General features: G+C 52.2%; 1 protein-coding gene across 4 annotated transcripts in view; it reads left to right on the top strand.

Annotated features, from left to right (window-relative positions):
• Window positions 1-21,900, top strand: part of RAB11FIP4 (RAB11 family interacting protein 4) — a 129,278-nt gene that overhangs the window by 59,322 nt on the left and 48,056 nt on the right. The window contains exon 1 of one of the 4 annotated variants that reach the window (XM_064150529.1): window positions 17,278-17,332. The exons of the other annotated variants lie outside the window; for them this stretch is intronic. The gene's annotated coding sequence lies outside the window, so the exon portion shown is untranslated. Of the gene's footprint in view, window positions 1-17,277; window positions 17,333-21,900 lie in introns of those variants that run through there. 4 annotated transcript variants of the gene reach the window in all.

Here is a 21,900-nt window from a genome sequence, read left to right on the forward strand (position 1 = left end):
GGGGAGTGGTGGTTGTTCATTTGGCTGTGCAAGAAGGCAGCAGCCTGAGACACAGGTGGCCTGGGGAGGGCTGAAGGGGGTTCTTGCAAAGGTCTCTGTCAGCCTGCAGCTGCAGTTACCATCTCCAGTTGTGCTGTCCTTGCTAGGTATCCAAATGCAAAGCCCAGGAAAGCATTTAATGCTTTATTGCACTCAAACATAGAGTTCTCCTTCTTCACACATTAAATAAAGTTCCTTTTTTTGTCCCACTGAGGACATCCCTTTGAGCTGGCACAGCAGCAGCTGCAGCAATGCTGTTTGCCAGTGAACAAATCACTCTGGGCCACTGCAGTAGAGAGCAGTAAGCAAAGACCTCATCACTTCTAGTGTCCCAGATGCCAGTTCTGCCTAGTACGGGGTAGCGTCCACCCCAAAGACAGTGACAGTCAAGAATCAGCACTAACCTGACCCCAGACAGCACCAGAATCCTTCAGAGCTTGACTGCTGATGTGTTTTTGCTTTGGTTCAGACTGGGCAGTGCTGAGCCCCTATAAAAAGTATCCCCTCAGCGTTTGCTCTGGGTCTGTGCACCCAGAGCTGTTCTGAGCTCACTCTTGCTGCTGGAAGCTGAAGCAGATTTTGAGTGGAAGGAGTCAGATCTAGTGTTTGTGACTAGGTGGTTTTAATTCCTCTTCACCTTGTAGTGGCTGTGTTTTGTGGCAGTGACTCCACCTTGACCATCTGGTCACAGTGCTCTTGGGCAATGGCTTCCCTCCCTTGTCAGGAGGCTCTCCCTGGCATTAACCCTGGGTGTTGCCCAACTGTAAGTGCAAAACACAGCTTCCTCCTGCCTCCTGTCATAGTGTTAGCAGAGATGCTCCTATCTCAGCAGAGGCAAAGCAGCTGAGGAGTTCCTGAGCTGTAAATAAGAGAAAACAGCAGCCTGTGTGGCAAGGAGAAGCAATATTAAACACAGCAAACTGAAGCTTTTTTTCCCCTCTGTTTCTTATCAGCCTCCACTTTTCTCCACCACCCACACTCCCCTCCACTCTTGGCTCCCATTGTGTTTTCAGCCCTGCAGATGCTCCGTGTCTTTGTGGCCTGTGAAGAGCTCCCTGCCTGTGTTTGAGACTCCTGGGGGGTTTGTGCTGCACAGCGAGCGGCACTCTGCCTGGCTTCCCCAGCTGCTGGTGGCCTCCTGTGTCCTGCTGTCACTGTGACCCAGCAGCTCATCCTAGTGTCTTTGCTCAAGGAGCTGGGAGAGAGGTTGCATCTTCATTCCTGCAGTAGCCAAAAGCTGGGACATGCTTGTCCCCAGCACATCATCTAGTTGATTGGATAGAGCTGGGTGATAGCTTGGACTGGATGATCTTGGAAGTCTCTTCCCACCTGGTTGATTCTAAAGGGTAGTTCTAAACAGTGTCTGGGGAATGTTCTGGCTTGAGCCTCTCTCTTGGATATGCCAAGGGAAGCAGGGGGTTCCCTGGTTTCCATGGTCTAATCTGTTTTCTATTTGCTGCTCCTAAATCAGCCACATTCTCCTTCCCCTCAGCTCCTGCTGCATCCCTTGGGATGTGAGTGAGCTCAACACCTCCAAGGGTGGCCTTCTGGGAAGCCCAGCATGAGAACTGACCCCAGCCCTTGCTGGAATTAGTGGGAAGATTTCCTACACCCTGTGAGGAGCTAACCTGGGCTTGTTTGTGTGGTGGTGGTTGACTGAATCCCTCACTGGCTGGGGCAGGAGAGAGAAGAAGAGGTTGATGAACACAGCCACACAGTTAGAGAGGGAATAATCTCCTCGTTCCGAGGCAGACTTAGGCACAGTCAGCACAGTGTCTGCACCGGGGAGAAATTCATTGTCACATCCAAGGGCAACACTCTCAGCAATTCATTTTTCTATTCCAAGCATCAGAAAGCAACATTAACTGCAACTGCTGAGACCCCCCCAGTGCACAATTAGCAGGAGCAATGAGCAGCACAGCGTGCCCTGCTTGGGACTCATTTCCATGGAAATTGCCTGCTCTCACCTGGCACTGCTCTGAACTCTGCTATTATGTTTGTGCATACATGCACAAGTGAGTGTCCCTGGGACAAAACAGCTGCACAGAAAGCACCTTCCTCTCTGCCTGCTCCAGCTGATTACAGACTGCTGCCCTGAAGATCTGCTGCCCCGGGAATGAGCAGTGCTGCACTCGGGGCCGGGTAGGCATCTTCCAACAAAACAAATGCTGACTGCTCCCGAAGCAGCCAGCGGAGAGGCTGAGAAGGACTTTCTTTGCAGAACCAGTTTCAGGTTTTGATTGGGTGGAACATCACAGACAGGCGTTTGTAAAGGGAAATTGCTTTGGCCCTGACTTGTTCTTGCTGAGTTGAATGAAATAACACAGAAGTGAAACACTCTGGCCCAGTTAAAGAAATATTTCCTCCCTTTCTCACAATGTGGTTTGGATTTGCTGTGGAGAAATGTCTGAGGGCTTTGACCTCCTCATCCTGAGCTGGGCCAACAAACTACTTTGAAATCAAGGAGATCCTAGGCTGGGAGAAATATTTTCTCTCCCACTTCTTGCCACAACACCCCAAATGCAATCCCACTGCCTGGGGGAGGCAGGAGGCTGCTCATGGGGGGGGTTGTTGAATGTCCACAGCCCTCAGAATGAGGGTCCCAGGGCAGCAGGGATTGCTCAGGCAGGGCTGTCTTCTGGGGGTCAGGAAGCTGGGCTGAAGTCCTGCCTGACAGTGGTTTTGCACAGGATCTGCAGTTAGCTGCTGTAAATGTCCAGCACCTTCACTTGCAGATGACCTCCTGACCTCCTGAAGTAGAAAGTTAAACCAGTGAGGAACCAAAGATTATTGACTTAGCCACAGAGACTTGTCTCAGTCAGACTTTACCTCTGCTTAAGGCTCTGCTTGGCTGGGTGGCTGTGAGCAGGTGGGAGTGTGACTGCCCTGTTCAGGATCCTTGCTGTGACCTGGTGACAGAGATGAGGTTCAACCATGCTGTCCTGCCATGTGTCTACAGGAAAGTGACCTGGTGAACTTCTGCCTGTGTGGGACTCTTTGTTGAGTCTTTATTTCAGTTCTGTGGCCCAGGCAGGATTTTGATAGCATTCAAAAGCTTGGCATTTGAAAATCTGTCACCTGTCTCTCTGCCAGAAGCTCTGTGGAATAGAATCACAGAACCAACAAGGTTGGAAGAGAGCTCCAAGCTCGCCCAGCCTAGCACCCAGCCCTGCCCAACCAACCAGACCATGGCACTCAGTGCCCCAGACAGGCTTGGCTTCAACATCTCCTGCCACGGCCACAGCCACTCCACCACCTCCCTGGGCAGCCCATTCCAGTGCCAATCACTCTCTCTGCCAGGAACTTCCTCCTAACATCCAGCCCAGACCTGCCCTGGCACAGCTTGAGCCTCTGTGCCCTTCTTCTGGTGCTGGCTGCCTGGCAGCAGAGCCCAATCCCACCTGGCTACAGCCTCCCTGCAGGCAGCTGCAGACAGCAATGAGCTCTGCCCTGAGCCTCCTCTGCTGCAGGCTGCACACCCCCAGCTCCCTCAGCCTCTCCTCACAGGGCTGTGCTCCAGGCCCCTCCCCAGCCTTGCTGCCCTTTTCCAAACACCTTCCAGCACCTCAACATCTCTCTGCAATGGAGGAGCCCAGAACTGGGCACAGCACTGCAGGGGTGTCCTGAGCAGTGCTGAGCACAGGGGTAGAAGAACCTCCCTTGTCCTGCTGCCCACACTGCTCCTGAGCCAGCCCAGGATGCCATTGGCTCTGCTGCCCACCTGGGCACTGCTGCCTCCTCTACAGCTCCTCTCTGCCAGCACCCCCAGGTCTCTCTCTGCCTGGCTTCTCTCAGCCACTCTGTCCCCAGCCTGTAGTGCTGCTTGGGGTTGTTGTGGCCAAAGTGCAGAACCCTGCCCTTGGCCTTGTTCAGTCTCATCCCCTTGGCCTCTGGCCACCCAGCCAGCCTGTCCAGGTCCCTCTGCAGTGCTCTGCTACCCTCCAGCAGCTCCACAGCTGCTCCTAGCTTGGTGTCCTCTGCAAACTCACTGCTGCTGGACTCAATCCCCTGCTCCAGATCACCAATACAAATAGACATTTTCTGTCTCACCTCTTTTTTTTTTTCCCCACTTCTGAGGCATTATCTTCAAGCTTTTAATCTGCTGACTTTCTGAGTGAGCACACTTTTGGGGGTGGTTTATCTGAAATTGTCAGTTGCCATGGCAAAATATTCATTCTATCCTTGTCTCTGCCATGGATAAACCAATTTAGGCTGTGGCTCAGTCTTTGGGTAGAGGCTGTGAAATGACTCAAAGGTAAAAGTTGGTCTCTTTCTACCATCATATCCCTGTTGATTTAATCCTTCAGGTAAGTAGGGGTCTGCAGTTTTAACCCTTTCTAATTGTCATTTACTGTACTGAAAATCTGCCCACTTGAATCTGAAGGGGACCTACAGGGAGGCTGGGGAGGGACTATTGATAAGGACTTGTAATGAGAGGAGGAGGAGGAGGGATGGGTTTGAACTGGCAGGGGGGAGATTCAAACTGGATGTTAGGAAACAGTGAGGGTGGTGAGACCTCTTTACAGTGAGGGAGGTGAGACACTGGCACAGGTTGCCCAGGGAGGTTGTGGAGCACAGAAGCACCCAACGTGATCTTTGATCACGTTGGGTGCTTCTGTGCTCCACAACCTCCCTGGAGGTGTTCTATGGCAGAGGATTGGAACTGGATGATCCTTGAGGTCCTTTCCAACCAAAACCATTCTCTCATTCTGTGAATGTGTGGTGTGCCTTCAACACAGCATTCTTAACACTTTTAGCAAAAGAAATATTATGACAGCACTCAGCATCTGCTGCACTCCCATCAAAGAAACACAACCTGAAGCTGCCTCACTCATTTGGCTTTGCTTTTTTATGTTCTCTTCTGCTTCCTATCTTCTCTCCTTGCTGCTTGGGGAAATTGGTGCTGCATTTATGGGAGCTTGTGGAGTGTAGAATGTTCTTCTTGGAACATTCTGGGGGAGAAGGCTGTGAGATTGGAAGATGGGGATTCTTATTTTAGCAGAAAGCATTGGGTTAGGTAGGTTCATTTGTATTTATTTTTTCCTTCAGCAGACAGTTCATAGAATCATAGAATCAACCAGGTTGGAAGAGACTTGCAAGCTCAGCCAGTCCAACCAGACCATGGCACTAAGTGCCCCAGCCAGGCTTGGCTTCAGCACCTCCAGGCACGGCCACTCCACCACCTCCCTGGGCAGCCCATTCCAATGCCAATCACTCTGCCAGCAACTTCCTCCTAGCATCCAGCCCAGACCTGCCCTGGCACAACTTGAGACTGTGTCCCCTTCTTCTGGTGCTGGTTGCCTGGGCAAAGAGCCCAACCCCACCTGGCTACAGCCTCCCTTCAGGTCGCTGTGGGCAGGTCAGGGTAGGCCTGTAGAAGCTGGCTGATAAAGCCAAGATTCCAGGTTATTATGACACTGTAGAGAGAAGGTCGACCACAAAGAGATGTTCTAACTAAACAAACCCAGCAAAATCCCTCCCTGCACAAGCAAACAAAAAGGCTCTGCCTGCTTCTGTTCAGCCTTCCAGGCTGTGACCCAGCAGAGCAGTGCATTTTTTGGAGGCAGCTTCTCTCACTTCCAGAGCAAAAGAGCTGCACATGCTGCTAGGAATTTTCCCAACTAGGTGAAACCTTTCCTCTATAGGTGAAATCTTAGAGGAATCATTCCTGTCATGCAGCTGCCACTACACTGCCCTCATTTTAGGGTTCAGAGACCTCCAGAATTGCCCCCTAGGTGACCTATGAAGTTCAGGAAATTGCCCAACACCTTTCCTCCTTAGGACATCTCTAGGACCCCTTTCCTACTTCCTCTTCTTGTGTTTCACACCAAGCCCTTGCAAGGTCCAAACTCCCATGAAACCACATGGACTGTGGCCTGCCCATCTGAGTGTCTGCCCTCAGCAGGTTTTTCTGTGCCCATGTGGGACAGCAGCACAGCCAGGTACTGCCTGGCAGACACAGGGGCACAGGCAGTGGGACTGCTTTACAATTAAACCATCCTGCTCAGCTGGGCTCAGGGAGCTAAAAATTAGCTCTTGATTATCTTGGCTATTTTTAGAAGCTGGAGAAAAATGAAAATGTGAGGTTTTTTATTGTTTCTTTTTAACATGCTGCAGCAGGGAAGGTATTTGGGTGGAGGCAGGCAGCAGCACACATCAGGGCTGCGATAAGCAGTTCATAACAGAGCAGGAAGAAAAAGTAGGGCAGCCTACCAGAGAGCATCTAGGAATTACTCCTGGGGGATTTGTGCCTCCAGCAGCTGAAATAACAGCATGAAATAACGATTAAAAATTAAGAAGAGATATGGGCTAGTTGACCTTCTCTCAATCAGGGACACACAGGCCCTGGCTACAGTACGGCTGCAGAGCAATGCAGCTTCTGTTGAGCCAAGAAGAGGCTGCTGAAGTTCATCCTAAGCTTGGTGGAACAGATTCTTCCTTCCCATTCAACACAGTCCTCACGCAGCCTGGGCTGGTTTCAGAGCTGTGTACGCAGTGGTGGGGCAGTGCCAGCAGGGACAGGCAGTGCCACTGGCCGGGCAGTGCTTATCCTATGAGGAGAGGTTGAGGGAGCTGGGCCTGTTTAGCCTGGAGAAGAGGAGGCTCAGAGGTGATCTTATTACTGTCTACAACTACTTGAAGGGGCATTGTAGCCAGGTGGGGGTTGGCCTCTTCTCCCAGGTAACCAGCAATAGAACAAGGGGACACAGTCTCAAGTTGTGCCAGGGCAGGTATAGGCTGGATGTTAGGAAGAAGTTCTTCACAGAGAGAGTGATTGGCATTGGAATGGGCTGCCCAGGGAGGTGGTGGAGGCACCGTCCCTGGGGGTCTTCAAGAAAAGCCTGGATGAGGCACTTAGTGCCATGGTCTGGTTGACTGGCTAGGGCTGGGTGCTAGGTTGGACTGGATGATCTTGGAGGTCTCTTCCAACCTGGTTGATTCTATGATTCTATGATTCTAAGGAGAGTGAAACCTGTTTGCTCCAAGAGCTGCAGTCTGACCAGGTGAGAAACGGGGAAGAAACTGCCAGTTGTGTGCTGTGAGCTTGCAGAAATCTAGGCAAGATCAAACTGGCCCTGGGAGGTTTGCTTTTGGCTCTCCCTTTTGCCCAGGCTGTTGACACTGCTGGCTGGGGAACCAGGAGGCAGCAGCCAGCTGAGGTGGATGTGTGCACTGGATCCCAGGCTTGTTTTGGTGCTCGCCGTTGTGATAAGCTGCTGGGGAGGTTACGTTGGGGTAACGCAGCGGGGACGGAGCTGACACAAACGCTGATGAGCATCTGGGGCTGAGAGCTGGGCCTGGCAGCCTGGTCTCAAACCTGCTCTCACACTAGGAAGTGTGTGAGGTAAACACAGAAAGGTAAAATAGGCCTATGCAAAAGGCTGCTTCCTCGGAGCTTTTGCCAGCCTGTGTAAGCAACCGCGATAAAGAATTTGCCTTTGCAAGAGACTTTGAATGGTTCTTAGGAGAAGCACAGAATCTTTGGGCTGGGAAAAGACCTCACTGAGTCCAACCACTGCCACTGAGTTTACCAGGATTTACTGTACCAGATGCTCACACTTAGTCTGACCTAGATGCTTGCAGAAGTCTTAGTGTGCAGTGCCTTTTTGAGGGAAGTGGTACTTGAGAGAGGAAGGACTCTCATGAGTGAGCTTCCTGGAGCTCAGACTGCTTTAGGACATCCTCCCATATCTGCTCTTGGCTCATCCCTGTTAGCACAGCTCCCTGGGGCTGTCTTGTGCAGATCCACTCAGGAAGGCACAACCTCCTTTGCCCCAGCTCCTGCTTTCCTGCAGGCCAGGGCTGCTTCGCGCTCCTGCTGTGCCCACGAGCGCTGGTGGGTAACAAGAACCACATGGACCACACGGGGCTCTGCTGCCTGAGGTAATTCACCATCTGTAACTGCTTCTTAGATGATGTGGGGTCCCCAGGCCTCCCTCCTGCTGACAGCTCACTGCCTCACAGGGTCTCTTTTCTCATGGTCTCTAAACACTTCCACGCTGAGCATGATTAAGTAGGAGGGAGAGGTGAGTGTCAGGAGCGGGAATCATTGTTTCAGAGTAGTTCAGCATTTTGATTTGACCTGATAGTGGAAATGCAATGTGCAAGGTAACTGGAGGTGGTTTGCTCCCTGCTGACATGGTAGAGAGAGATACATCACATGCAGCAGGGCAAGGGGCCCTTCCCTGGACTCTTCTTCACAGGACATAGAATCAGAGAATGGTTTAGGTTAGAAGGGACCTCAAGGATCATCCAGTTCCAACCCTCTACCATAGGCAGGGACACCTCCCTCTAGAACAGGTGGCTCAAGGCCTCATCCAACCTGGCCTTGAACACCTCCAGGGAGGTTGTGGAGCACAGATCTTTGATCACATTGGGTGCTTCTGTGCTCCACAACATCCCTGGGCAACCAGTGCCAGTGTCTTACCACCCTCACTGCAAAGAATCCTTTCCTAACATCCAGTTTCAATCTCCCCTCTGCCAGTTTAAACCCATTCCTTCTCCTCCTGTCATTACCAGACCTTGCCAACCGTCCCTCCTCAGCCTTCCTGTAGCCCACTTCAGATCCTGGAAGGCCACTCCAAGGTCTCCTGGAAGCCTTCTCTTCTCCAGGCTGCAGAGCCCCAGCTCTTGTAGCCTGTCCTCATAGCAGAGCTGCTGCAGCCCTCTGAGCATCTTTGTGGCCTCCTCTGGACCTGCTCTAACAGTTCCATGTCCTTCAATGTCCAAGGGGCACTGCAGGCTCCTAGCTGGGCCCTCATAGGCTGTCTCATTCTGCACAGATGTTTCCAGCCTGTGTTTCCAGTCTTGGTGCAGCTACTGGGCAGGAATCTTACTCATTTCCTTCTAACACTCTGTGTTCAGAAGTGTCTGTGAGGTACCAGGGCCGTGGACAATACTCCTGATTACTTCTCATCATGGTTTAATTAGGATGAGAGACAGGGGATGAGCAGTTGGAGGTTTTACACTTGGGGCAGAACCTGATTCACAGAACCATCAGTCTGTTGGCTCCAGCAGGCTTCTTTTTAAAAGCAAGAAAAGCATTCTTGTCACTTCTGGGCTGATCTGAGTCAAGGACCATGTGCAAAACTAATCTTCTTGGCCTGTGATGGCAGAGACCCAACAATGGGGCAGAAACTGATGCTTTGTTAAGTCCTCAGGGAGAGAGGTAGGGAGCTCAGGCTCTCTACAAGCCTGGAGTTGGCAGTGCCTGAGTGGGACCCCATTTGAAGGCCTGGGCTGGGTCTTTTCAGTCACAGGGACTGCTCTTACTGTAACAAGGAATTTCTGTTCTCTGGCCAGGGTAGAATTGCCTGGGAATTGAAATCAATCTTCTTTGAGAGGCAGCTGTGGGCTCTGTGTGTGCTGTGCTCCCCTGCTCCCTGTCTAAATGTGCACATCACCCAACAGCAGCTGGAAATCAATGTGATGGTGCCTCAGAAGGGTGCTGGTAGCACTGACAGTGTCCCAGCTTTGCCCACACTGGTGAGCTTCCTTGGGCAGCTCCAAGCCTCTCCCCAAGCAGGGAGCTTCCCCTGCAGCACTGTGATGAACGGCAGTGAGAGCTGCAGGAGGTGTCAGTGCCTCCTACCACAGATCTGCACCTGCTGTTCCCTGCTCCGTGCCTAGGGCCCAGCACCAGCCAGTCTAGCATCATCACACCCAGCTTCTGCCAGGCTGCCAACAGCCCATATGCAAGGGCTGGCCTCTGCTGTCTGGGAGGAAATGTGTTTCAGATCTTCCTCACAGTTAGGCTGAACCATAGGTTATGTTTTTCCTGGTGTCTGTGCTTCTCCGGGAGGCTTCTCTAGGGCTGTTTATCCTCTAACCCAGGAAGGGGCTGTGATGGAAGCAAAAGGCTGCTCTCTGTGGCTCTCTGAGCCTGCTCCATCACTTGTTACTCCAGAGTTCCTGTGTGGAGCCCTAGGTCCAGGTCAGCTGCAGCTGAACTGCCTTCTCTTGCAAGTTCTGCAGCTGCAAAGGGCCATGTTTCAGAGAGCAGGGTGGCAAGGTGGGCACAAATGCTTGGCAAATGAACATCTGTCAGATAAGAAAATGGATTCTGACTTCCCTGTTAATGAAAGGCACCTGGAGAGACTCTAATGCTAAACAGAGGATGAGGAGAGAAAACACCAAATTCCTTTCCCTCTTGCTACAGGGCAGCTTAACCATGCTCTCCATCATGCCGTGCTGGCCTCTCTATCAGTACAGCAAGACTCAAGCTATCAGTTCTGGCTCTGCTGGTTGGCAGAGCACATTCTCTGACTGTACGTGCTGGCTGAACAGCCCCCCCCTCTCTCTTACTGTTGGCCAGCTCCACGGCACAGTGACTTAACACATCGTGCCCCACGGCCTGAGAGCAGCAGCAGCAAAGGGCTCCCAAAGGGCCTGGCAGTTCACTGACTGCCTCTGCTGCCTGGCTTTGGAGAAACAAAGTGAAACCTGAGTGGGAGTCCTGCAAAGTTTGACAGCCCTTCCACTCTGCTGCCATCAGTCATGGTGGGGGTTTGAGCTTCCAGCCTAATGGAGACCTGTGAGAAGGCATCAGTTCAGAACAAGTGTCAGCAGCAGAACAAGTGTCAGCAGCAGCACAGGTCAGCCCAGGACGTGTTATTATGCACCTCTGAAAGCACAGCCAGCCCTCAGCCCAGCGTGCAGCAGTCATTAGTCACCCTGCATAATCCTCTTGACCCATTTTTTGTTTTATCTTTCACAGTGGTGACATTTGAAAATACTGTCTGGAGCTGCTGGGGCTCACACAAAGGTGTTAATTGGGGCTGCCCAGCTGAGAGGTAATGTGGAGGCAGAGTTCAAGGCAGTGTGCTCAGCACCCAGGCTGCAGTGCTCAGTACTGCCAAGGAGGTGATGCCAGGAGGCCTTGCTGGCCTCGTGGCTCCAGTTTGCACAGGGACTTGATTCCTGTCACCTCCAAGGGGGTTGGTTTATCTGGATTAAGGGTTTGCCAGGCTCTGGCCCAGCAGAAGGGTTTGAATGTGTGAAGAACTGGTGGGCTGCACACACAGGAGGAGAAAACACCAGCTAGAGTAATGGACCAGCCAGGGGAAGCCTACTCACACACCTCCAGCCAGAGAGTGGGGCAAGTCTTTGTCACTGGGGGACTTTTTAAGGGGTTGCCACCCTGGTTGGCTCTCCCTAAGGCTGATGCAAAGCAGCAGAGTTCAGAGGCTCACTCACCATCACCTTCCAGCAGGCTGCTTTCAGTTATCCTGGAGGGACAAGAGCAGGGGGGGTCCCACACAAGGTGGCAAGGATCTACACACTTGGTAAGGAGCCTTGATACCTCTGAGAGACTGATTCTGCACTCCAGGCATCTCTAAAACTCCTGGAGGTGACAGGCACAGGTATGCAGCTGAAGGAGTTAGCATTGAAACCATCTGCAATGCTTATTCCATCGTTACACCATCAAGGTGCTCTGTGGGCTCCAAGCAAGCCCTGTCACAGCTTCCCTGGGAGCTAGAAAATTGCTGTTCCTCCCAAGTTTGAAGAAGGTAAATTGAGCTTTTCAGTGATGAGGCCCAGGTAGGCAGCAGAGTCAGGCTGCTTTCCAGAAGAGCCAGGTGACTGCATGCACAGACGTCCATCACCAAGTGGCAATCCATACCTGGGTCCCAGCTGGTGCCCTGCCTGCTGCCCAGCTCTCCTATCTGACCATGGTAACAGTCAGCAGTGTTTCTGTGCATGTAGATGGAATTGGATGCTCAATTTCATGGGCTAATAACTTTCCAGAATGCTTTTCCTTGTTCCTCTGTCTGCAGTGTGCCCAAATGAAAGGCAGAGTGCAAAGCAGAGCTCCCTGGCCCCAGGCAGGGAGAAGCTCAGAGCTGTGGCTGTGGTGCTGCTGAGGGCATTGCCTTTCCTGCTCTCTCAGTCAGCTTCCAGCAAAGGATCTGCTAGAAGGAGCTAGTGCTGGAAATCTTGCCCTGTCCCATCAGGGTGTTTTGGTGTGTCAGGGGCCAGAGGTGCCCGTACTGTTACCCTGCAGCCATCTATCAGGCTCTGCAAGGCTTGTTTTGGAGCTGATGCCCATGCAGCGCGGTGCCTGCGCTGCCACACGCAGGTGGCCAGAACTTGCTGTTCTCTCCCATCAGCAGGCTGCTTTTGTCAGCAGTGGTGCAGGTAGGATCTTACATGGTTCTTGCTCCTTGTGAAGCTGTCTCCCTGCCTGTTTCTGAGCAGCTGTGACAGGGCTGGGCTGGCTCGGTCTGCCCTCTGTGTTTCGGTCCCTGGCTGCCGAGCGCTGCCGTCTGTGCTCTTCTGCTGTTCGTGTCTGTAGGGATTTAGGGAGAAGTGCTCTGTGCTGCCATCATCATCTTGGAAGGAGCAAAGAAGAAATGCAGTGTATTCCCTAGGTAGATGCCAGGATAATCGTATCTTGACAGCATGCTAATTAATCATCTCCTAATCAGGTAATTATTTCCCATGTAGCTGTCTAATTACCACTTAGTAGCCCAGACTTCAGCTTGCACACAGCTCCTGCTTTCAAGAAGAGGTTTCAAAGAGAGGAACACATTGGGCCACGACTCCCAGTGTAGCTGGGACAGCTCCTCTGTCCTCCTTGAATTACTCCTGGGATCAGTGTGGTCTGCCAGCCCTTTTACTCTACTGACCCCCAGCAACCCTAATCATTGCAACAAGAGCGGAGTCCAACCAACTCCACTGCTCAATGTAATGGACTTAGCTGCTCTGCTACAGCTGTTAATGGGCTCAGAGCTACATCCATATGTTGGCTCCCTGTGAGCTCCTACTAACCTGGCGGATTAAAGGCTAATAAGCCTGAGCCATACTTTTGGGATCAATGTACAAGATGCTCTTAGAAGGTGAGGTTGTATATTTGAGCATGCTGGGTTTCTCCATGGTAGAGGAGGGAATTTATTTCTGTAGGAAGACCTCAAAGATAAAAAATTATGATCCACACTCGAGGCTTCTGTAACATTTGAATCTTGAGAGTGTTTTCACCTCTACCTTGAACTGATGCACTGCTGGTTTAGGTGGATTTCCCAGTATTGGTGGTGCCTGTTGAGTGTGTGTCTGCATGCACAAGTCCCTCTTCCATCCATCAAAACACTTTAGACTCGTTCAAAATCTGTGCCCACGTTTGGGAGCGAGGCAGGAACCTCCATGGTGTTAAACAGCAGTGTCTCATAAGAGCAGGCTTTTGTGTGGGCATGCTTACAGCACAGCAGGCCTGCATTCATCTGACCTCAGCAGTGTGGAAATGAATTACTGCATCAACACTGTTCCCATACGTGGAAGAAATCAGTGCAGGCTGGGGCAAGGCACTTTCCCACTGGTGGAGCTGTTATTTCAGTGCAGGTGTTTGTGGGGCCTGTCAGCTGTGTCCCACCCTACCTGTGTTGAAGTTAGAACACCGAGCCTGAGGACACCCAGTCCAGCTCAAACAGCAGACACTGCCCTACCACCTTGCTGGCCAGGGACATGCTGCTGAGTTCATGCTTCCCTCATGTAAAGCTGTGTGACCCTGAGAGGGAGGTGACTTGGTGTCTTGGTGTCAGATTCACCCCAGACGAATGGCAGCAGTTTTCTCATGCTTGGTGCTGGGTCATACCCAGCTGCCTCTGTGTGTGTTTGCTGCACCCTCAGTTCTGGGCCAGGTCATCAGGCCTTTGCCCAACCCAGCCTCGGGGTGGCCTTGCAAACAGGCGGAAGATCTGGAGTGCTTGAGTATCCCTGGCTTGTTTTCTTGCCCTTATCTGTCTTGGTGGTGATAAAGGCTGCTGCTGCTGGCCTCAGAAGTGCTCTGACAGGCCTTGCTGCGTGGAGGACACAGGGGGAGGAATGATGTGCAAGCTCTGCTCTCAATAGCTGACCTCGTGGAGCTTTTCCCCAGAGAAGCCAAGTGGAGGGAGGTGGAGACCACATAAATAGCAAAGACTCTCCAAGAATATGTGCTGAAATCAAAGCCGCTAAAAATAGCCTCTGAGGCTAAATGGGAGTCAGCTGGAGATCACCAGCAAAACTCTCTTCCCCAAGTCCTGAAAGCAGGCAGCCACGTCTTCAGAGGCAGCCGTGCAAGCTGGAAACAAATGAAGCCTTCCTGTGGAAAAACTGCCACCTCCAGCACCTGCTGTTGGGCAGACTGCACACCCTTCCCTGGCTCTGCCTTGCCCAGCCTTGCTGGGCCTCCCTCTCTCCGGATGGGAGCCTTTTTCCAGACTGCTCGTGTTTCAAGAACTGGAGCTCCAGCCAGTGGAGTCAGGCTGTCAGGGAGCAGCCAGCTTGTGTGACTTCTCTCTTGCACTGCGGTCAGGCAGCTCCCTGCTCCCAGAGAGGGCAAAACTTGTTTAGACAGTGGTTTTCCTTTGCACCCCTTCTCCAGTGCAGATCCCCTCCTGTGTCCCCTCTGCCGTCCGTTCCTCCCTCCTCGCCGGTTAGAATCTGCTGCTGTGGCTTACCAGAGCTGCTCCCAGTGCCGCATCTTTAATCCCAAATTGAAAAGTCTTTGTGAGCTGAGGCCTCGGTGCCATGCGCTGAATATCTGAGATGCAGAAAGGGATCAAGGTGGCTTCTTAGCCAGCAGTAGTTAACACAGCCTATTGTGAGTTATTTAATTGCCATTTTTACGTGCCTTTGTCTCTCCTGCTAGGAAGAAGCGAGATAGCTTCTCAATAGCTGTAGTTTTGCTGGGGCACCGGGAGAAACTTCAGCTATAGTGCAGCTATAGTGCGCTTTGACAGGCATTGAGGGGGCAGATTGAAGCCTTTCTGCTATACAATGCTGGGCTACAAAAGCAGCATTAGGGCCAGCAGCCACTGCTAGGCAGGACGAGCTGAGCGCAGATGCAGCCTGCGGGCCAGCACTGGCCCTCCAGAGCTGCCTTGGCTCCCCAGAGCAACACACACCGTGCTCAGCCACCCCACAACTGCTCTGCTGTGCCCGGAGCAGGTACTGACTCCTTGCATGGCTCAGGGAGGAAGCCTGAGCCTTCAGACTGGAGCAGCCCAGCTTGGTGTGAGCTCTGTCTGGCCATCTTCCCAGCAGCCAGAGTGGCAATTCAAGGAGCAGAGCTGCTTTCTCTCGAAGGTGAGATGTCTGTAAAACCCTGGTTTGAACAACGTTTTGGCTCAGCAGAAAGGAAATCGTTTCAATCTCATTTTGGTGCCTTTCAGAGTGGAGTTTCAATTTCCCTTTGACCAGATTTTGAACAAATTTGTTTAATCACATAAACATTTAAAACCTGCCTCCACTTAAACATAAATCAATAAATAAACTCTCCACAGCTCTTTTAGCAACAACTTTCACCTTTTCCTGTCATTCTTTTCCAAGAGTACCAGGATTTCTCTTTCAGAATTCCCATTTCCAGCCTGAGGCTGGCGAAAGACAGGGCAGTGATCCAGTAAAGCAATCGAGGAATGTAACAGGAACTATATTTCATCAGAAATTGTTCTCTCCCATTCAGAAGAAGAATGGCTGCTGCCTGCTGCTGTTCTGCTGGCTGCTAACAATGCACTTCGTTTTTCCTGACAGTGTTCAGAAGAATGGGACAAGAGCCCCAAGACATCTTCTAACAAAGGAACCTATCACTTGGCGTTGGCACAGCCAGCTGAGGCTTTTCGGGGCTGTGCGTGTCAAAACTAAGTGGTGGGTGGAACTTCCATTCCCCACCAGAAAGGAAGCAGAGGGAAGCAGCCTGATAAAACCATCGCGGTTTATTAGGCACGACTTCCCAAGCAAGGCTAAGAGGCTGCTGCCTACCGCATTTGCCCCAGACTTCAGGCATGCCTTTTCAGAAAGCTTCAAGTGTGAGCAGATCAGGAGTTCTCAGATTCAGACCTCCTGAAAGATTAATGGCAGTTGTGAAAGGGAGAGATAGGTTTGTAATCATGCTCAGCTTACTGAACTGTGATCTCTGTGGAGAGTGGAGCCTTTCTCTCTCCTTTCACACTGCACACCCCAGGCGCACCCTGGCTCTGTGGAGGAGCTGGCTTCAGCCCCTGCCCCATAGCCTCAGCTTCTGGGAGGAGTTCTCAGAGCTGCAGCAAGTTCCATCGCTGCTCCTGGTCTGCCTTTTGAGGACGTGGATGCCAGCCTTGCTGCAGAGCTGAGCAGCATCCTCCAGCTCAACCTGAACCTGCAGCCCTGCAGTGAGGCTTTCAGACAAGGAGAAAATTTGCTTTATGTTGAGATATCTGCAGGCAAGCTCCAAATGGTGAGCCACTGAATTAAGGAGCTCTACAGACTTACTATATCCTTACATTTTACGGAGAGGATCCTACATCAGACACAACCATGCAGTGATTTGACCTAGAAGCTGAGCCTTGGCTGCTGGAGAGTGAAGTGACTTCAGCATCTGTGTGTAAAGAGCATGAACCCTCTCAGCTGCCTCACTCCCTGGGGTGTCCATAACGAGTGCTGTTAATAGATGATCATCTTTTTTGCAGAACTATTCATGCTTAATCTCTTTTGGGCTGAAGGATGAAGCTGGTTGAGGGCTGCACACCCCAGGCCTCAAGGTAAATACAGTGCCAGGAGCAGGCTCCTGCTGGCACTTCTGAATTCTGTTTTCCTTTCATCTGGGTATTCCTTGCTCTCTGCAGCTTCTTACATCTTGTACTCTGGCCTGGTGCATTTGTACCAGCATCTGACATTTTATGAGTCTATGATTCTGTGATCAGCAACCTGATCTAGTAGAGGATGTCCCTGGTCAGTGCAGGTGGGCTGGACTAGGTGACTTTTGGAGGTCCCTTCAAACCCAAACCATTCTATGATCTATGATCTAGCCTGGTGAGGCCTGGCTGGCACAGGTCTGTTGCCATAACGCAGAGGTTTAGTCACTCGTGTTACTGCAGCAGCTGATTTTGTGGACTGTTTGCAGATGTCAGGCATTTTGCAGCTGCAGGTCATACAAGTGTGGCATAGCAGGTTCGTGGAGTTGTTCGGCAAGAACTGACTCTGCTGCAGGCTTCAGTGCTCTCTGATCAGCTCCGAGCAGCTGAAAGCAGAAACACTGTGTTTCAGAAGAGTAAGATAGAAAGCTTGTTGCAACTCCAGATAAAGCCTGCTTTGGTCGTGAGCCTCGTTTCAAACCTGTGCGAGCTCTGCCGGAATGGAAGCAGCTGATGCAGTTTGCGCTGTGTGATGCCTGTGGCCGTGCTGGAAGCTCCAGTGAAAGGAGCATTTGATTAGGAATGCCTTAGCCGGGGCGAGATGTGGAGGCTTTGGAGCCTGCCCCGGGTGTCTTGGCAACCGTGCACAGTGGAGAGCCCTCGGCAGCAGTGTCCCAGGTCTGCCTTCACATCCCGCTCCTGCGAAGGTAAGGGAGAAAACTGCCCTGCTGCCCAGGCAGGCTTAGAGACCCTGCAGTTGCCTACAGAGACTTCCAGAGCCGTCCTCAGTAAGTAGAACTTGAAATTAAGGGATGGGAAATTTTCATCCCCCAGAAATCAGCTTTTGTTAAGCTTCTGTAGATCAGGGATGTAAATCAGGCCAAAAGGCACCGTTACAGCACACCGAAGCCTGCGCTCAGGCTGAGGCTGCTCTAAGTAGCCTTTAACTGCAGGGTGGCAGTGAAGGAGATGAGCCCTGGCAAACCTCACGACAGGGAGAGCAGAGGCTGCCCCTGCCCCCTCTGCCAGCTCTTCCCTTTCATGGTGTGCAGTGCTACCTACAGCAGAGCTGGCTGTAGAGCCGGGGAGCAGGGACAGCCTCCCCAGGCTCCCATAGGGCTTCCCTGGGCTCTGCAGCTCTGCTTCTGCTCTGCTGATGGAACAGGGCAGCCTGGCAGTGCTGCCCCAGGCAGGGTGGTAAGACAGTGTCATTCTGAGGAGGACTGAGCGGGGCTGGGCTGTCCTGAGCTGTCTGCTTTATGCGGCTCCAGAACCTGCTGTGAGCTCCTGTTGCCCCTGAGCTTTTTTTGCCTTCTGAAGTGTTTCTGTTTACTTTGAATGCATTGAAAAGTGGCTGTGGAAATGCAAGCCCAGGGGAGGAGGCAAGGCTGCGATTGTATGTCTCGTTTAGGACAGGGGTGTCTGAATTCACCTCTAGCCTCTGTCACAGCCTCTCAGTGTGACCTTGGAGAAGGAGCTGATTTCCCTGTGTGCCATAGCAGGCCCACACAGCCCTCCCTGCCTGGCATGTGTCATGCCCGCGTGGGCTGGTTGTGGGGCGGGTGGGCATGACTGGCTGCTTTGTCCTCATGGCAACCCCTTCCCATGGTGCTGATGCAAACAGCAATCACTGCAGGTCTGCTCTCCTGGTTTGAGCTTTCCTGTGCAGAGAGGGACCTGCAGGCATAGCAGAGGGCTGGGCTGGCAGTGGTCACAGAACCAGAGAATGCATCAGGCTGGAAGGGAGTCTCAGTGGTCATCTTGTCCAACCCTCCTGCAGTGGGCAGGGGCATCTCCAACTAGATCAGTTTGTTCAGGGCCTCATCAAGTTTCACCTTGAATGTCTTCAGGGATGGGGCCTCAGCCCATCCTCTGAGCAGAGGCCAGGGCAGTAGTGTGGATCCTGCACCTGCAGTCCCTACCTGGTGCAGCTGCCTGGAGCTGTGTCCTGAGGAAGGCAGCTGGCAGCAGCACACAGAGCTCCTGTGCAGGGCCATGAGTCAAGCAGCTGCCTGCGAGCTGGGTCTGTCTGCTTGTCCTTCTGCGAGGGGCAGGGACTGCCCTGTGCCACACACCCTGGCACGGCAGCACTTCTCAGCAGCCCCTTTGATGGGGATGAAGGAGATTAGCCACAGAGTGCAGAGGGTGAAGAACTGAGGTCTGCTCCTTCGAGAAGAGGCAGCGCTGCAGCGGGAGGAAGGAGCCGGGGCTGGGTTCGTCGGCGCTCTTTGATGGGGCAGTGCTGCAAATGCTTAGTGCGGGGAGGGCTGGAGCTTAAAGAGACGCAGTTCAAAGGCTTCACACAGCTGATGGGCAGGCCAGATCCTTGTCGCTTCGGCGCGGTGTCTGAAGGAATGTGGAGTTCAGGAAAGGGCTGTCGGACTTGAGCGGCGGCCAGAGGAGCCTGCTGCAGCTCATCAGCTCTGCGGCTGTCCGGAGCTGCGCCCCGCAGGGTGGCTGCGCTCCGCCAGCTGCGCCTGGCTGTAGCCTCCCTGGCTGCCAAGTGACAAGGATCTGGCTGGCCTGGCCCTGCTCCACTTCCAGTGTCATTTGGGAGATAGCAGACCAGAATCTCACCACTTGAGCCAGCAAAGCTCGCTGCAGTCAGCACTGGGCTGGTGAGTCCTAGCTAAGAGCCTGGCCTGGCGTTAAGGAGTGGAAGAGCCGTGGCAAGGCAGAGGAGTGTCCCTCGGCTCCCTCGGGCAGAGGTGGTTCAGGTGGGGAGCTCCTTGTGTGTAGTGTGTTTCTGTTTGGGCTCTCCAGGGCCTCCTGCCTGTATCTGTGCACTCCGTGGCAGTATCCATGTGGATATTCCTGACTACTCCCTTGCAGCCTCTTGTGATGACCTGACGAGTGCAGTGCTGCTTGGCTTTGAGCTGCCGGACCTGCTCCCACGGAGAACTGCCGAGGGCCACCCAAGTGAGCTGTGCACAGGAACTGCTCTGGCTGGCTCGGGGGTTGCAGCTAGCTCTGAACTGTGCTGCTGCTGTGACTAATGGAGAAGTATTCTGGGAAAGACGAGAACAGATCACACCTTTGTCATGTCTTGCCCCGATCCACTGCAACGCTCGTTTCTTGCAAGGCTACTGAGAGATTCTTAACCCGTTTTTCCCCGTAGAGAAAGATGTGCTATTTTAGTCACTGGCTGGGCTGCTGAGCACTGAGGCTTCTCTGTCTCTCCCACCTTAATCTTTTCCCTTCCTTTCTTTCCTTCCTTCTTCTCTCCTCCAGTAACAATGCCACCTAATTAGGTCATGGATTGTTCCAAGCTCGGAACCATTCAAGAGGTTTTCCAGTAGCTGTGGATGGATTGTTTCAAGCTCTGAACCTTTCAAGATGTTTTCCAGTAGCTGTGGGTTGTGTTACTGGAAGCTGCTCGTTCTGCTTGCCCAGCTTTCCTGCTCTCTGCCTCTCTTTGCTGCTCCTAACACTGAAATATTCCTTCCTCACGTGGCTGCTGCAGTAAAAGACATGTTAGCTCCCTAACAAGCTGCTGCTGGCTCCCTGGGGAGCTCCCAGAGAAACATCTCACTCTGAGAGAAATCTGCTTTTCTGCACTCCCTACTGTTTTATTAATAGGGATATTTTCTTCAGGAGAAGAGTCTCACATGGAGCCTTCTGCAGCTTTGGCTGCTGCCTCTGCCTGCAGCCCAGGCACTGCCTCTTGCTGGGGAGCCACAGCTGGGTAACACCACCCACCTTGCTGCTTTTGGGGTGAGACCAGCCAGTGGCACTGACAACGTCAGTGTTACCTGCTGAGACCTTTTGATCAGATGAAACAGAGCTAATCCAAGGTCTGCTTCAGCCCAGATTTTAGAATCATGGACTCATAGAATGGTTTAGGTTGGAAGGGACCTCAAGGACCATCCAGTTCCAACCCTCCACCCTAGGCAGGGACACCTCCCACTAGGACAGGTTGCTCAAGGCCTCATCCAACCTGGCCTTGAACACCTCCTGAATTGGATGTGTTTGGCATTTCCTGGATTTTGGTTACAGCTGCAGAAAATCCACTTCTCCATTCTGGCTTATCCTGACCAGCACCTCCTTCACAACTACTCCTTATGGCATAACTGAACTTGTTTGTGGGGAACAATAATACCTCATGGGGGCTGAATGAGACCTGTGAGTCTGGAAACAGCCCCCAACACAAGAAAGACATGGAACTGTTAGAGCAAGTCCAGAGGAGGGCCAGGAAGATGCTCAGAGGGCTGCAGCAGCTCTTCTATGAGGACAGGCTGAGACAGTTTGGGCTCTGCAGCCTGGAGAAGAGAAGGCTTCCAGGAGACCTTGGAGTGGCCTTCCAGGATCTGAAGTGGGCTACAGGAAGGCTGAGGAGGGACTGTTGACAAGGTCTGGTAATGACAGGAGGAGAAGGAATGGGTTTAAACTGGCAGAGGGGAGATTGAAACTGGATGTTAGGAAAGGATTCTTTGTAGTGAGGGTGGTGAGACACTGGCACAGGTTGCCCAGGGAGGTGGTGGAGGCACCGTCCCTGCAGGTGTTCAAGAAAAGCCTGGATGAGACATTTAGTGCCATGGTCTGGTTGACTGGATAGGGCTGGGGGATAGGTTGGACTGGCTGAGCTTGGAAGTCTCTTCCAACCTGCTTGATTCTATGATTCTGTTTGTAGGTGACTCCTGCCTGGGTCCTCCAAATGAAATACAAATTGTCTCCTGATCTTTAGTCCTGGCTTTGAAACATGCAGTTCAGTGAATGATCCCAAATTACGGTACCTCTGTGAACCATTCTGGGAGTCTTAATGGCTGGGTAAACATCCAGGCCTTTTGAAAAAACAGATGAAAGAAGGGCTGATAATTCAGGATGATTAAAAAGATTTCAGCTGCTCTTCAGGGTTAATTGAGAGCAAAGGCTGTTGCCCCCACTCACAGCACAGATTTCAATTAGGCTGATGGCAGAGCTGGTCACAGTGCCTGGATCTGGCCTGGAACAAATTGTTAGGGGAAATCTTTCCCATTTCAATCATTGAACCTTATTAAATCAATTTTATACAATGTTTTAGTCATTGCCTTTCTTTCATGCCCAGCTAAAGCTATTTCTGCAGAGCAATCAGCAGCACATAGGATTGGCATGCTGGCAGGACAAGTCTGGCTTTGCCAGTCAGTCCAGCTCTGGACTGGCTGTCCAGAGATATCCATCTGGGGGATTGCTGTATAAAACAGGGGCAGAAGGTGCTCCCAGCTTTGTCACCAAGCAAGGAACCAGTGTGCCCAGGTGAGATGATGATAGCTAAGTTCTTAGCCTTAGTGAATGTCTC

The sequence above is a fragment of the Pogoniulus pusillus genome, chromosome 11 (genome assembly GCF_015220805.1).
Source record: "Pogoniulus pusillus isolate bPogPus1 chromosome 11, bPogPus1.pri, whole genome shotgun sequence".
Lineage (NCBI taxonomy): Eukaryota > Metazoa > Chordata > Aves > Piciformes > Lybiidae > Pogoniulus > Pogoniulus pusillus.